Genomic DNA, 15,434 nt, shown 5'->3' on the forward strand with positions numbered 1-15,434 from the left:
CTGGACTAGCTTCCCAACTTTTCCGTAAACCTAAAACCAGCTGGAACATTGTCATAACTTTTTGTAAGACTGTGTTTGCAGAGAATGCCAAGCTTTTGTGGATTCAGCATGTTCTTATTCCCCAGGTTTATTGCTGATAGATAAATTTACTACATTTCTCAATGGTCAGATTCATATGGAGGATTTTAACTTCATATTATATTCATATATGTGGCTTTTTAAAATTTGTTACATAGTTTTTTAATTGAATTTATTGGGGTGACATTGGTCAATAAAATTAAATAGGTTTCTATAATATGATTCTACAATACATCATTTGTATATTGTATTGTGTAATTACCACCCCAAGTCGACTCCTCCCATCATTATTTATCCCCTTTTACCTTCTTCTACATATATATACCTTTATATAACTTTTATATACACAGATAAAATATTATATAAAGTGACATGTGTTTCAATTGGAGCTATAAATGAAAATACGTCAAATGTTATACTATTTGTAGAGATATATAATACATGTGTATTATATTATTTTTAACTAGCCCAGATAATTATATTTTATTTTGAGTTAGAACTAATCAATATACTGGTCAAATTCAGTAATAAATTTGGAAATCTAGACTTCTAGTCTCCCAAATGATAATTTATATATTCAGAAAAAAAAGTGTTTAAGTACATAAAATTTGCCAATTAAAAAAGGTAAAGAATAATTTTTTTTGCTTGCTCCATGCCACCTAAAGAAGAAAATAAATTTGCAATGGAGTTACCATTTAGCTGTAATCCATTTCCAGGGCTATTGTCACAGACTGCTGGTGACCGAAATGAGAAATGTGGCGAGGAATAAACACTGGCATGAAACGTGCTAACTTGAGACACGCATTAGTCTATTTGCCGGATGTCCCACTTGCCGCTGTCTTCGAGAAGACTTTTTGTGTCGTTTCTTCAACTGCCGTGTGAGGGGTTGTGGCTTCCAGGCCTGTCCGTGAATGCTGAGCCTCCTTGCTGTAGTCCCTCCGTGGTCACCTGAGGATAATTCTTCAAAGAGCTTACTCTGAACATTTACAGATTTCAGTATTTTAAAGTATACTTCGGCCCTCATGAAATAACTACATGTTAACAGAATTTCCATCCTCTGACAGGTTTCTACGAAGAGTACCGTGGGGAACCCTGGGCGAGCACTGCCACTTGCACACAGAGCTCACGGTCCCACCCTTTTCTGGAAACCTTCGCCCTTTCCTTCCCTTTGGTCAGCATTGCCCTGCAGCTTTGTCTCTTAGAAACACCGGTGGCACAGGAAGCTGCAGTCAGTCATTCTTCTCCTATCTCCTTTTAGCGATACCAGGCAGGTAACCCAGGAGATGCTGAAGTATGGGACCTAGAGGTCAAATCCAGGTCAGACCTAGGATTTTGACACAGTTGTTGCTCAAGACTTCCTATTCTGAGCTTTCTTCCAAAGAAAAAACTGACAAATTTCCTTCTTTCCTTTTGACTCATCAGTATATCTAGGGAGTGTGTCCTATCCAGGAGTCATGCATTTTAACCATAAATTTTATAGTAAAAAATAAAATCACCCATGCTTTTTTAAGGGGAGTTAACCAATGCAAATATTTTATAGTTTTTCCATTGGCTGCTAGACTCATTCAACATTTATACATAGTGTACGGTTTTTTTTCTTTCTTATCGATACACGGATATTTTAAATGCTTTCTGGGACATTAAATATTTTTCAGATATATGTTAAATGGCTACAAAATACTGCAAAATTTCTATATATCTTAATTTAGAGATTTCTTTTTAAATTATTGGCTATTTAACTCTTTTCCAATTATTTGCAATTTTATCTAATACCCATATCTGTACATAAAACATGCCTATCTGGGGGTTAAAACAGAGCCACACTTATTTAAATGGTATTGATACTCCCTTGATTGATTAGGAAGTGGGCTGCTGAAGAATCACAGTGGGATCTTTATGTGAGTTCAGAGATAGCTGAACTGGCCTTGAGGAATTTTTGACCCCAATAAGTCAATTTCCTTTGGTAGATTCATGTTTTGCTGTTTCTTTTTAATTTAATGGATCCCATTAAAAACCCTGCTCTTTGTATCAATCAATTCCTTAATAGATAAAGATCTTCTGTTAACATTCATGGATGGACCCTAATACTTACTATTAAGCCAGTGAAAATGTTGGCTAAAAATCTTATAATTCCACACAGATTCTTGTTTTTATTTTTTATTCAAGAAGTAACTTTAACATTAGCATTTGAGCAGTTAAAAAACACATGCAGCTATTCTTGAAAGCAATCCTCTGAAAGGCAAGCCTTTGTTTTGTTAAACTGGCCTTTTTTTCTTTAGTAACAGGAAAAAATGTGCTGTGACTAAAAAGCATATTACTTTTTAACTATATAGTAAAAAGTTTAATAGCTGTTCTGATTTCTTTCCAACAAAACAGCCAATATTATGAATGTGCATGCATTCAGCAAGTACAATTCATTGTGTAGAATGACTGAAATGCCATAATTTTAAAAAAGCAAAATTTGCCTAGCTAACTAGTCTTTCACACATTGTAAATACTTTAGATTGGTTATCCAACAACATTTCGCTGAAATTACTGTTAACACATTAGGATTAACTCAGTAACTCAGACAGCCCATTTGAAAATCCGTAACTGCTGTTATAAAATATTAAACTGAGTTTAAGTCTACCGAGCGACAAAGAACACTAGAGAGTACACACAAGTGAGTTCAACACAACAAATGCGTATTTGTTCCTGGGCACATCTGTACTTTGTTTGCAGCTTCTGCGCACTATTGTGTGGGACTAAAACACACTTTCCACTTGTAAATGGAACGAGAGACCCGGCACAATCACTGTACAAGGTTCAGCCTGGAAGGGAGCTGGTTTCGTGTTTTCCATTTCCTCTGACCTTTTCCCTTCCATCACAGCTATAAATGGTGAACAGTGTGCTTGTTTTTATTTGTTTTACTGTTGGGGGCCTCTGATTTTCAGTGAAATGCATTTTAGGCATAACTTTTTTGATCAGAATTAAGGAGTAAGTAGTTTTGATGAGAAATGAAGTATAATTATAGGAAATAAAAGAATTTAATTAAGAGAGTTCAGGGACTGCAAAATAAAGAAGGAACGAAAACAGGAGAATATAAACATAATAAATAATTTAGCAAATGAAATTCCTGGATGCTTTTTTGGAAGGTGTTTAAATATTTCAATAAAAGTAGATAAAATGGAAATGATGTTCTTTGGAAAGTCTAATTTATTTATGCAAAGAGAAATACCAAATTATTATAAAAATTTCAAAATAAACAGAAAATACAGAATTCAAGTTTTTCAATGATGTTTTCAATGCAATAAGTAGCAAGATGCTGTATTGGTCCCAATTTGGGAAGTAGGGTTAGAGAAAGCTATTAGCATATTATTATAATACTTTTTCTATTAATACTATTAATAACACAATTTTTTAAAATTAAAAGCATTAACACCTTGTTTGGAAAGCTAACCATCCATTATAGAAGGTTTTGTTAAAAAAATTCTGTCATACTGATTTAATGAGAATTATAATTTTACATAATGTAAGAAAATGAGATAGTAGAATACTATAATAGTATGTAAATTGTTAGCTTTGTTAATAATATACATTGTTCAAATGATGGGAGGTGACTCATAGGAGTTGAGTTGCAGAACATTATATGCTAAGCAAAAGCCTTTGTATTTAAAAATTCTTGCCCTGACTGGCATAGCTCAGTGGATTGAGCACGGACTGGGAACCAAAGTGTCCCAGGTTCGATTCCCAGCCAGGGTACATTCCTGTGTTGCAGGCCAGAACCCCCAGCAACCGCACATTGATGTTTCTCTCTCTCTCTCTCTCCCCACCTTCCCTCTCTAAAAATAAATAAATAAAAATCTTAAAAAGAAAACACACACACACACACACACAAAATGCTTTAAAAAAATAAAATAAAAATAAAAATTCTTTTGCATGTACAGGGCTTCTCTGAAAGTATCAGTAAGTACAACATATGCAACCTACCCAAAGAGAGCTGGTTACACTGGCTGCATCCCACGCTGCCTGGAGGAGAAAGGGAAAAGAGAGTTCTGATTTTTACCTTGTATCCTCCTGTGTCCTTTTAATATTTTTAAGTGCAAGTATCACCTTGTCATAAAAATAGATTTTTAAAAACTTTTGCTACCAATACACTTATTGTGTTTGTTACCAAAATTGTAGATAAAATCGTAAGAACTTAGCGTCTATCACATATATACCTAACTGCATCCTACCAATTTTTTAGAAAATAAAAAATTAAAACATAAAACAATGTCTGTAAATCAAATTTTCTACATGCCTTAGAAGAGTTATCTGATCAAAACATATTAAAGACAAATGTATTCTCAAAGGTGGTGAAGAATGCACAGATCATACATTGTGGAATTGTGCACCTAAAGTCCACATAATTTTGTTAACTAGTGTCAGCCCAGTCAATTCAATAAAGAGGAAAAAAAAATATATAATTCAGTTCTATGTCTGTTATAAAAAAGTATCCCTATAAAGAGATTACTTAGTTATAGTAGAATATGAGCTAGCTCACATGTCCTCGTCTGGCTATTATTTATGACTGATCAATTATTTTTTTTCAGGGAATAGGAGTTAACTTAATGGTTTTTCTAAATCCATTGATTACTCACTTAGCAAATACTTTATGACATTCAAAGCATTTCACTAGGTGTGGGGGATAAAATGATGAACAGGAGTAGAAATCAGAAAATACACCTGAAAAGTAGAAGACACAGGTAGGAATCTAGACAGTGCAATGACTGCTTGGATAGCTTGTGGAAACGCAAGGAAAATACCTGTGACATGGATCTTGGTGACAAAGAAGGAGAGACTGCGCAGGCACAGGATGGCCCTGCTTTCTGACTTGTGTGTGTCGAGCCTTCACCAGCTCGTGGGAAGCCTGACCACCACCACTGGGTGGCTCTGAGATGTCCTCGCTCCTCCGAGAAGGTACCTTAGCTTCAGATTCTAAGAGGGAACAAGTTATATTCCGCCTCCCCCCCCAACCCCCGCCATCATGAATGCTGGATTGTCATCCTCTTGTGATCAGTGATTAACACTTGAATCATCCATTGGCTTCAGATAAAATTCCAGTCCCTGATCTGGCCCTATCTTCCCCCAAAGACACAATACCATAACAGTGAGTTTCCCGAGGCCTGACTGTTCCGTTTTAGATTGCACCACGTGACTCACTTCATCTTAAGATCCGGTTTAGGCTCAGACATCTCGAGCTTAAAGTATTTCCCTTTGGCCTTCTGTGTTTAAGTACTCAGAATTTTAGATATAGTCTTTCCCAGGGTCTTTTGATATGTTATATATGTATGAAGCTGAATTAATTTATAGGAATGTGAATGCAATAATAGGTGCTTTCTCAATTTTATTAACTTTTATTGAATATATTGCATACACCAGACACTTTTTTAAGCGCGTTTATGTAACACTGACTTCTTCCTCAGAACAAGTTTAATCCTATAGCTTGTAGCATTATTCTTTCCTAGAAGATGAGGGCAATGAAACACAGAGGCACCGTCACCCCCCCTGGGACCGCACACCCAGACAGTGTTATCCCTAACGGTCAGACTCAGGGCATGTCACTGCGGAGCCACGCTGCCGACCACTGCACCACACTACCACTCACTTTTGGGACTGTGACATTTTTCTGAACGAATTGGCCTCCTAGTCTTTTTGTAATCATTATTACAAAAAAAAAATAAATGAAATGGACTAAAGTACAATGTGAAAATTATGTTTATCCAATATGAAAATACTCTTAAGGAAATTTAACAGAAAAGAAGCACTTGGGAAAATTAATGGGTATATCAAATAATAGAGAAAAAAACTGTAGCTTGTTTTGAGACTGGAGGGAATGAAAGCGAGGAAAAAACACAAAAAACTTATTAACTATGTGTTATGGTTTGAATTGTGTTCCCCCCAAATCACATGAAAGTCCAAACTCTAAGTTCCTCCAAATGTGGTCTTATCTGGAAATGGGGTCATTGTAGATATGATTAGCTAAGTTAAAATTAGGTCATCGGGATGACCCTAATCCAACGTGATGGATATTCATTTAAGAAGACCAGGTGAACCCAAAGGCCACAGTCTCTAAGACAAAGAGGGAGACCTGGACCAGTTCCTTCCCGCATAACCCTCAAAGGGAATCTATCCCGCCGACACACTAATTTCAGAGTTCTAGTTTCAGAAATTGTAAGACCATACATTCCTGTTGTCTAAGCTTTCCATTTTGTGGTGCTTTGCTATGGCAGCCTCAGTAAGTGGACAATTTTATTACATGCTTTAGAGTTTTCTGAGATTTTAAATTGAATTATTTTAATATTATGACGGTATCCTTCACAAGGTGCATGGCCACTGAATTTCAGAAGTGATGGTTAATTCTATGTGTCAACTTGCCAGGTTAAACATTGTTTCTTGAAGTATCTGTGAGGGTGTCTCTGAGCAAGATTAGCACTTGAATTGGTGGGATGTAAAGTGCCTTCATTAACCCAGGTAAGCATCATCCAATCCACTGAGGGCTTGAATAGAACAGAAGGCAGGAGGAGGAATTTGCCCTCTTGTCTCTCTGCCTTGCCTGATGTTAAGCTGGGACGTGCAGTCAGTTTTCTCCATACCTTGGGCTGGAATTTACACCTTGGCTTCCTGGGTCTCCAGCTTGCACGTGGCTGATAGGGGAATTCTCAGCCTCTGTAATCATGTGAGCCAAATTTCTTCTAAAAAACATCCATACATATGTAGACTGGATAGGTAAATAGCCAGATAGATAGATAGGAGTAAGTATCTATATATCTATATATTCTATTGTTTCTGTTTCTTTGAAAAACCCAGACTGATAATACAAGCCATTACTAATGCAATTCATTGTCATTTATGTTCATTACTCTTCAACCTAATATGTTTGCTTTTAAAGTATAGCATAGCATTTTCAAGATGCATCCATGCTGAAGGGTGAATTAGCACTGCATTCTTATTTGTTGCCAAATAATATTGGCTTTATGTATTTATTACCACTATTTCTAAAAATTTTCTTCACCAAAACAGGTATTTTCAACTCAAACAGACATCCATTCAACTATTACTTCTACTCTTCACCCATCCTGGCCACTAATCAACTCTAATTTATCCTCTGTCTCTATGAATTTATTAATCTGAGGTAATTCATAAATGGAATCATACAATGGTTGTCCATGTGTCTGACTCATTTCACTTAGCATAATGTTTTCAAGGCTCATCCATGTTATAGCTTGTATAAGAACTTTACTTCTTTTTGTGGTTGAATAATCTCTCTGTTTCTCTCTCTTGCCACATTTTGTTTATCTGTTCATCTGTTGGTGAGTTAGGGTTAGGGTTAGGGTTGGGTTGCTTCCACATTTTAGCTATGGTGAGTAATGGCCATTGACATGCAAGTATCTATTGAACCTCTAATTTCAACTATTTTGTTACATACATAGGAGACAAGCTGCTGGGACACATGGTAATTCTATGTTCAGTTTTTCGAGGAACTATTAAATACCTTTCTGCATTAGCCAAACCATTTTACATTCCCATCAGTCATGTCTGAGTGCTCAAACTCTGCACCCTCACCGTTTGTATTCTAATTATAGTCATTCCAGTAGTTGTGAAGCGGTGTCTCATTGTGATTTCGATTTGCATTTTCTCGATGACTAACAATATTAAACACTTTTTGTGTGCTTAATGACCATTTGTATATCTTTTTTAAAGGAATGTCTATTGAAGTTTTTGCCAATTTTTTTTACCAATTTTTAAATTGGTTTGTCTTTTTGTTGTTACTCTGTAGGTACCCTTTATATGTTCTGAATATTAAGCCCCTAGAAGATGTATGATTTACTCATATTTTCTGCTATTCTGTAAGCTGGTTTTTCACTTTCTGGAAAATGTCCTTTGATGAACAAAAATTTTAATTTTGATGAAGTCCAATATGTGTATCTTTTCTTTTGTTGCTCATGCCTTTGGCATAACATCAAATAATCTGATCCCAAATCCAAGATCAAGAAAACCTACTCTTACATGTTATGGTTTTGATCTTATATTTAAGTCATTCATCCATTTTGAATTATTTTTTATGGCGTGAGGCAAGGATCCAACTTCATTCTTTTGTTTGTAAAAATCCAATTGTTCTTGCATCATTCGTTGAAGAGACTATTTTTTCTCCATTGAGTACTTTTGAAACCTTTGTTGCAAATTAACTGTCCAGATACATATAGACTTATTTATGGATTATACATTTTATTCCATTGTTATTTCTTTATCCTCCATTTTATTCACTTTGAGTGAACATGTCATTATGAAAACTTTCAGTCTTTCATCAGTGTTCTGTAGTTTTCAGTCTATAATTCTTTCACTTCCTTGGCTAAATTTATTCCTTGATATTTGTTATTTTATATGATGTTTTAAGTTAAATTCTCTATTAGTTTTTTTAAATCTATAGTCACAAGGAATATTGGTCTGTAACTTTTCCTATGTTGTCACTATTTAGCTTTGGGATCAGGGTAATTCTGGCCTCAGATAGTAACTTTCCTTTTATTTTATTTTCTATTTTTTGGAAGAGTTTGGAAAGAGTAGGTGTTAATTCTTTTTTTTAATGTTTGGTACAATTCACCAGTGATGCCATGTGAACCTGGGCTTTTCTTTGTTAAGAGGTTTTTGGTGATTAGTTTTCTCTTTAATTGTCATAGGTAGGTTGAGATTTTCTATTTTTTGAATCATATTAGTTAATTTTTGTGTTGCTAAGCATTTGTCCACTTCATCTAGGTTATCTAATTTTTGGCAGATGATTTAATTGTTCATAGTCTTCTCTTATAATTCTGTCATTAGAGATGTTTTAATCAATAAAGATAAACATGGGGTTTTCCCATTTCCACAGCTGTCAAAAAAAAAGTATTTTAGTTTTTTATTGTTACTATGCCCCCCTCCCCCATCATGGCATGATCCCTTCTCGTGGGTGTGGTGGATGACCGTCATACAGAATGTCAAATTTCATCATCTAATTTGAGAATTATTGACAAAATTCTGGCTAGTTTAAGACAAATTATTGACAAAAATCTGTTTAGTATAAGAAAGTTTTCTTCTAAGGGAAAATATTCAATGAACCCTCATCTTTTATATTAGTACAATTAGTATTCATGAGCAATATGATAAGCAATGCCCATATGTCAGTGGCCAAAGATGAAATATGGAATTAAAGATTCTTTTTACTTTCATCAACCATTTGGGTAAAAATTAAAATACAAATGATTTGGGTTAAGTCTCTCTTATAATCTTATTATTTGATTATACATTACAACCACATACACATTCTTTATACACACAGGCACACACACTCACACCCAACCAGTGATCAGTATCTTAACACGATAAAAATTGCTCTTCCTTGGAATGTCTTTAACAATTCCCAATATAGAAAATTTCAATGTAAGGGAACAAAACTGTTCCAGGATCATTTGAATGAATAATTCTGTGATAAGGTGTGTTAGATACTAAGATGTGGTGGTTTCTGCTCAGCTAGAGATGTTATTTGAATGCGGGACTCTGCTCCCCGACCTGTAGAGTGTGCTGCCCCTACACTGTTCAAATCCCAGGTGAGCAGTCAGTTTTCCTCCAGGTGAAGAACACCAACTGGGTGATGACTCAGACTTTCTTCCTATCTCAAGTTTTTATCATTTAAAATGTCTGTGGTGTCTAAGGTTGTAAGATCAAATTGTGTCTCTTTGTTGCTGGAAATCCCCACTCCAGACCCAGAGAACAGGCCTTTCAAATGCTTTTACTGAGGCAACACACTTAATAGAAAAGCATGACTTCATTTTGGCATGATTAGGCTTCAAATCAGGTCAGTGATTTAGATGTGAATGAGTGGATTGTTCATGGGCACCGGATCAAATTAGTCTTTCATTTATTTTTAGAAATTCATTAGACCAATTATGACAACCACAAAGGGATGTCTCATGACTGAGAAGTGCAAATTATAAGAACAGTAATACTCATTGTTAAGTGCGAGATGAAAATGTCTGTGTAGACCGCTCATTAAAACCTACTTCCTCTCACAAAAATGTCTTTCATAAAAAATGTAGATTACAGGTAAAAGGAGCTGGACCAAAACATAAGTGCTGAGTGTACAACATGCTGGTAAACTCGGAATGTTCGAGAAATCAGTTCAGGTCAGAATTTATAAAGGAAACTGAAAATATCCAGTTTCTCTTTTACCATGATGCTCTCAGTTGTGGAAATGCACTAATGGGTTTTCAAATATGTGGAAACAGGAACTAAAACTTTATATAAGAATTGGACTCTTAGGTCCACATTCCAGCAATTTAAATAAAAAATAGTTAGTACATACCCTCATGTAGGAGCAAGGACACAAGGCTTTGTATTCGGACTCATTTGTGTCTTTTTTACTACTTTTTGACTTTGGGCAACCCCCTTAGATCCTCAACTTTAATTTACTAATGGGTAAGAAAGCAACCCTACTCAATAGACTTTAAGAATAAAACATCAACTAAGTGAAAAACACGTTCTCATAAAGTATATGGCATATAATTAATCTATATAAACATTAGCTAATTTAAAGTAACATCACATAATCAGATTATATCTGTGGATGGAAAAATATTAACATTCATTTTACCCTTTTCTTTATAAACTTTAGAAACATCATAAAGCACAAAAGTACATGTTATTTGCTATGGTTCACCATATTCTAATTGCTTAAATCTCTCCCATCACGAAGAGTAAAGAATGTATAAGGGAATCTAAAAACAAGCAACTCACACGAAAAGAGGTTTCCTGGAGTTCATATTTTGTTATAAGTGAAATTCTCCATTTAGGGAGAAAACATTAATCATTTTGCCACACTGAAAAACCACCTACTAACAAATCTTCAGCCTGCATGAAAGGATTTGGTGTTTAGAGAGAGTTTTTGAAGTTTGAATTAGCAATTTAAGTTTCTTTATGCTCATCCTATCTAGGTTACTGAGACCATTAAGAGGAACTTCTGACTAGCATTTTTCTCCTTGTGCTGTTATGTCAGATTATGGAGACAACTAGATGCTTTGCTGTAATTAAATTATTTAATACAGCAAGTTCATATAATAATATTGTTTTTTCCTATTTGGTGGTTTAAGTGAAAATGTCTGTACAAACAGCTTTTGCAGTACAATTACATTGTATATGTTGGATGAGGAGAGTTTTCTCTTTTTTTTTGTAATCTGATTACTGTGTTTGTAAAACAAATGTTTTGTTTTGTATTCAAAAAACAAAACCAGGCATCATTTATGGGAACTGTTTCCATTGGAAGCCAATAACTATATAAGGTAAAGTTCCCAAGTGAGATTGCCCTAGTTTTTCACCAATACAGTCTGGGCCCTAATTCGGTTGACTGTGAGACCTGTTTCAGATTAATAGGAAGATATATAAAAATAGTAATGATATTAGGATATAAGCTTCAGAGTCAGATCTATGTGATCTCAAATCAGGGGTTCAAAGGATTCACTTGCCATCAGCTTTCATTTTCTAAAACTGAATAAATTTATGGTTTTGAGAATATGATGCTAATTGGTGACGATCATGCTATGATTGTCTAACAGGTCACAGATTTAAAAAAAAACAACAACGGAGACTGTGCCCCTTTTAAAGCTGTAGATGACTCCCCAACTTCCTTTCTCTTTGGTGTGTTGTTTATGAGTGAGTCAATTATAACCATCACGAAGGTTTCCAAAGCCTCTACAACTAACAAATCAGCCGTGGTTTCTGCTGGTTGTACCCTGGGGTAGTCCCGTAAAAATGGAAAGTTATTTTAAAAAATGTGTGACTAGCCAAGACAGTAACCAGAAAACACATTTGCATGCACATTTCTCAATTAAATTAACTTGCGAAGACTCTACCAAAAACCAAGTTACACTCAAATGAGTAACGCAAGGGGGAGTGGGAATGACCAGAAAATCAAAAATGACCCTACACCCTGTAGAACAGAAAGCGCTGCAGGTACAGACACTGCCGTTTTAGAGTTCAAAGCTGAGATTTCCATCTTGACAGAAGTTTGCATTCCAGATAAGCATTCAGAAAACTCTAAGGGAAAGTAGAGAAACTGCAAAAGGGAGAAGGTATTTGCCAAGACTGCAAGGTCACAGATAGAAAGCCAATCTCTTCATAAATGTTAATTGGCAATTAAAATGGAAAAGTAGGGACTGGGATGGTCAGCACTTTCCTAGAACAGGATCTCAGATCTAAAAGAATAAGATTGAGGTCAAGGGCAAATTTACAAAACTGTGTGCTGCCTTTTATGTCTTTGCAGTTGAGAGAGAATCTCATACTTTCTGTAGTTTAGACAATGGGTCAGAAAGCTTTCCCGTAAAGGGCCAGATAGTAAATATTTTAGTCTTTGTGGGCCATCCTGTCTCTATCACAATGCACAATTTGTAAGCATGGCCTTGGCTGTATTCCAATAACACTTCATGTACAAACAGGAGGGTGAGACAGATTTTGTCAGTGGGCTGTGGTTCGTAAAGCCCTGATTTAGATTCTAGAAGAGAAACATTACCTGTCATGATCATTTAAGTCAATGCCAGTTAGACTAATGTGCTCAGCATGATTCCCTGCTGCATTTTGGAACCAGAAGAGGGGAGTGTGAAGAGCAGTGAGCCATCACACCCCATTTCTTCTCTGGTCTCAACTCCTCCTGCTCAGTCCTTTGGCTGTGCCTTTTAGCCACACTTGTCCTCCTATTATTCAAAGATGCAGGCAAACTATAACTCAGAGTCTTTGATTTTGCTGTTACCTTAATACAGAATTTTTTTCTAGATACTCTTAAATATTTGTTGAAATAAAGGTATGCCTATATTTGTCAGGGGTATAGCAGGAAACCTATTTCATTTCATATGTTCTAATGAGGAGAATTTACTTAATGCTTTACTTACATTCTGTGGGGAAGATTAAAGGAAGAGGCAAAGAATGACACCCGGAATCTAATAAGAGAAGAGAGGAAAGATCGAAGAGAAAAATCACAGGACCATGGGCTCCAAGAACAATAGAAGAGTCACAGTACTTGAGTTAGAATCAAGAAGGGAGCCAACACTAGTCTTCATTGAATTGATTTCCCTAATATTTAAAAAAATCATGGAGATAAGTGCAGGGTATTGGGTAGAAAGTGTGTGAATTGTTATCTCACAGCAATACATATTCGAGGACACACACGAAAGAATAAACCCTCAGCAACTGAATGGATAGGATGACTTGTTCTGCAAATTGCAGCCAAATCTCTCCTTGTCCAACCTCATGGAAGCTCAATGGGCTCATGAAGGACGGAGCCGTGGTGGCTGCTGGCAAGCCCAAGAACATGGACCCTCTCTCATAAAGGATAACCTAGTTATTGTTGCTATACAGTATCTATCCTGTTACTACCAGAGACCAGTCCTGGGACCTCAACATCACATGCTCTCGAGGAGACTGACCAACTACCTGGTTGCAAGTTGATTATTTTAGACTCTTTCCAAAAAGATCAGCAGTTGACCCTGAGCAAGACCCATGCAAAAGCCAGTTTGCTTTTCTTGCTCATGGTGCCTAGATAGTACCACTACCTGAGGATTCGCCGGTATACTGATGTGGGATTTTGTATTGTGTCCCCTCAGGCAAAGGGGTCAATTTTATGGTGAAAGAGGTATAACAGTGGACACAAGCATTGCCTACTAAATACCACATCACCCCAAAAGGTGTGGCCTAAGAAAATGTTGCAATTGTTTTTTAAAAGTGTAGTTATACACAAACTTGAAGATAATATTCATGATGTTGGGGTGCTATTATTTGAGATGCAGAATATTAATTGGTCCAATACTCATTTAACCGATAAGATAGGCATGTCCCTATTACCATTACTCCCCGTGGTCCTGTATTTATTTAGTTCTCAAGAGCTGGCTGTGACCAGTCATGAAAACAGGCATCACTGGGAAATGTGAAGGATTTAAGCAACCCACACCTACTGAGGTAAGCTTTTCTTACACAGTTATTAAGAAATGTGCTGGCAAATACTGGGTAAGTAGTAAGTGAAAAAACATATAATAGCCAAGATTTGGAAGCAACCCAAGTGTCCATCAGTATAGATGAGTGTATAAAAAAGCTGTGGTACATTTATACAAAGGGATACTACTCAGCCATAAAAAATAGATAAAGAAAGAAATCGGATCCTTTGCAACAGCATGGATGGACCTGGACAACATTGTGCTAAGTGAAATAAGCCAGTCAGAGAAAGATGAATACCATAGTATTTCACTCATATGTGGAATCTTTTGAACAAAATTAAGTAATACACAAAATAGGGACAAACTCATAGGAAGATGACAGCTTTCAGGGGTAGAGGTTGGAGGTCTGAGGCACTGAGGAAAAAAAAGAGAGAGAAAACAAAAAAAAAGAGAAATATTCAGGCAAATACTAGGTGAATATGAAGAAAAAAATCCAGCTGGGAAATGTGGTAGAACTGGGGAGATACAGGAATAAAAAAGGAGCTATGTAATAAACCTGACAATCTCAGTGACCCAAAGTAACCACACAGGATGTTCTTATCATAGACTTTTAACTGGGCAGGACACAGTGGGTCATCACATCCTAGGCCTATTGCTTCCTTAGCAAAGGTCAGCCTTTCCCATAAGTGAGCCCTAACTGCATGCAGAGTACGACCTCAGTTCTGGAGTCTGGCCTAAAAAGAATTCAGAGCCAGGAATGCTAATGCAAGAAGTGTATTTAGAAAGTCACAGAGGTTAAAGAAGTGAGCTGGCTGGGCTGCGTGGACTCAGGAAACACGTTACCGAGGCAAAAGAAGTGTCTCCGGGGCCTAGGAGAAAGCAAGCACGGGTACTACCGCCTGAACGAAGAGAAGGGTAGGTACAGATAGCGTGCTCTGAGTCCGTTGCCATAAGCCTTAAAAATTTTTTTTTAAATCTGTTTTCTAAAGGCAGAGATTTTAAGGGAGAACCTCAAGAGAATATCCATCAACTTTTCAGGTGTGCTTTGCTCCTTTAAGGTTATACAGTCATTAGTCATTGCCTCTGGTCCTGATTTCAGTCATGGTGTCATTTCATCTGATTTTGCTGCCTTCCTGGGCTTGGAGCTGAAACACAACTGAGGCTTAAATGTTATGTGTAGTTTGACCAAAACTCTGTCTCCGGGTCAACAGCCCTGAGGCTTTGTTCTTAAGATTATCTGATGCTTGTCAGAATCTCATTGTCTTGAGAGCTTAATGCTTAAGGACCAGCCATGCAAAGGCTTGCGTGGAAGTCATGTGAGGCTGTTCTCTGTCCCCCGACTTTTTTCTCCTCTACAGGGGCCTAAATTCCATGACCGGTGATATG

Source organism: Phyllostomus hastatus, unplaced genomic scaffold, assembly GCF_019186645.2.
Source record: "Phyllostomus hastatus isolate PE091 unplaced genomic scaffold, TTU_PhHast_1.1 phas_contig_86, whole genome shotgun sequence".
NCBI lineage: Eukaryota > Metazoa > Chordata > Mammalia > Chiroptera > Phyllostomidae > Phyllostomus > Phyllostomus hastatus.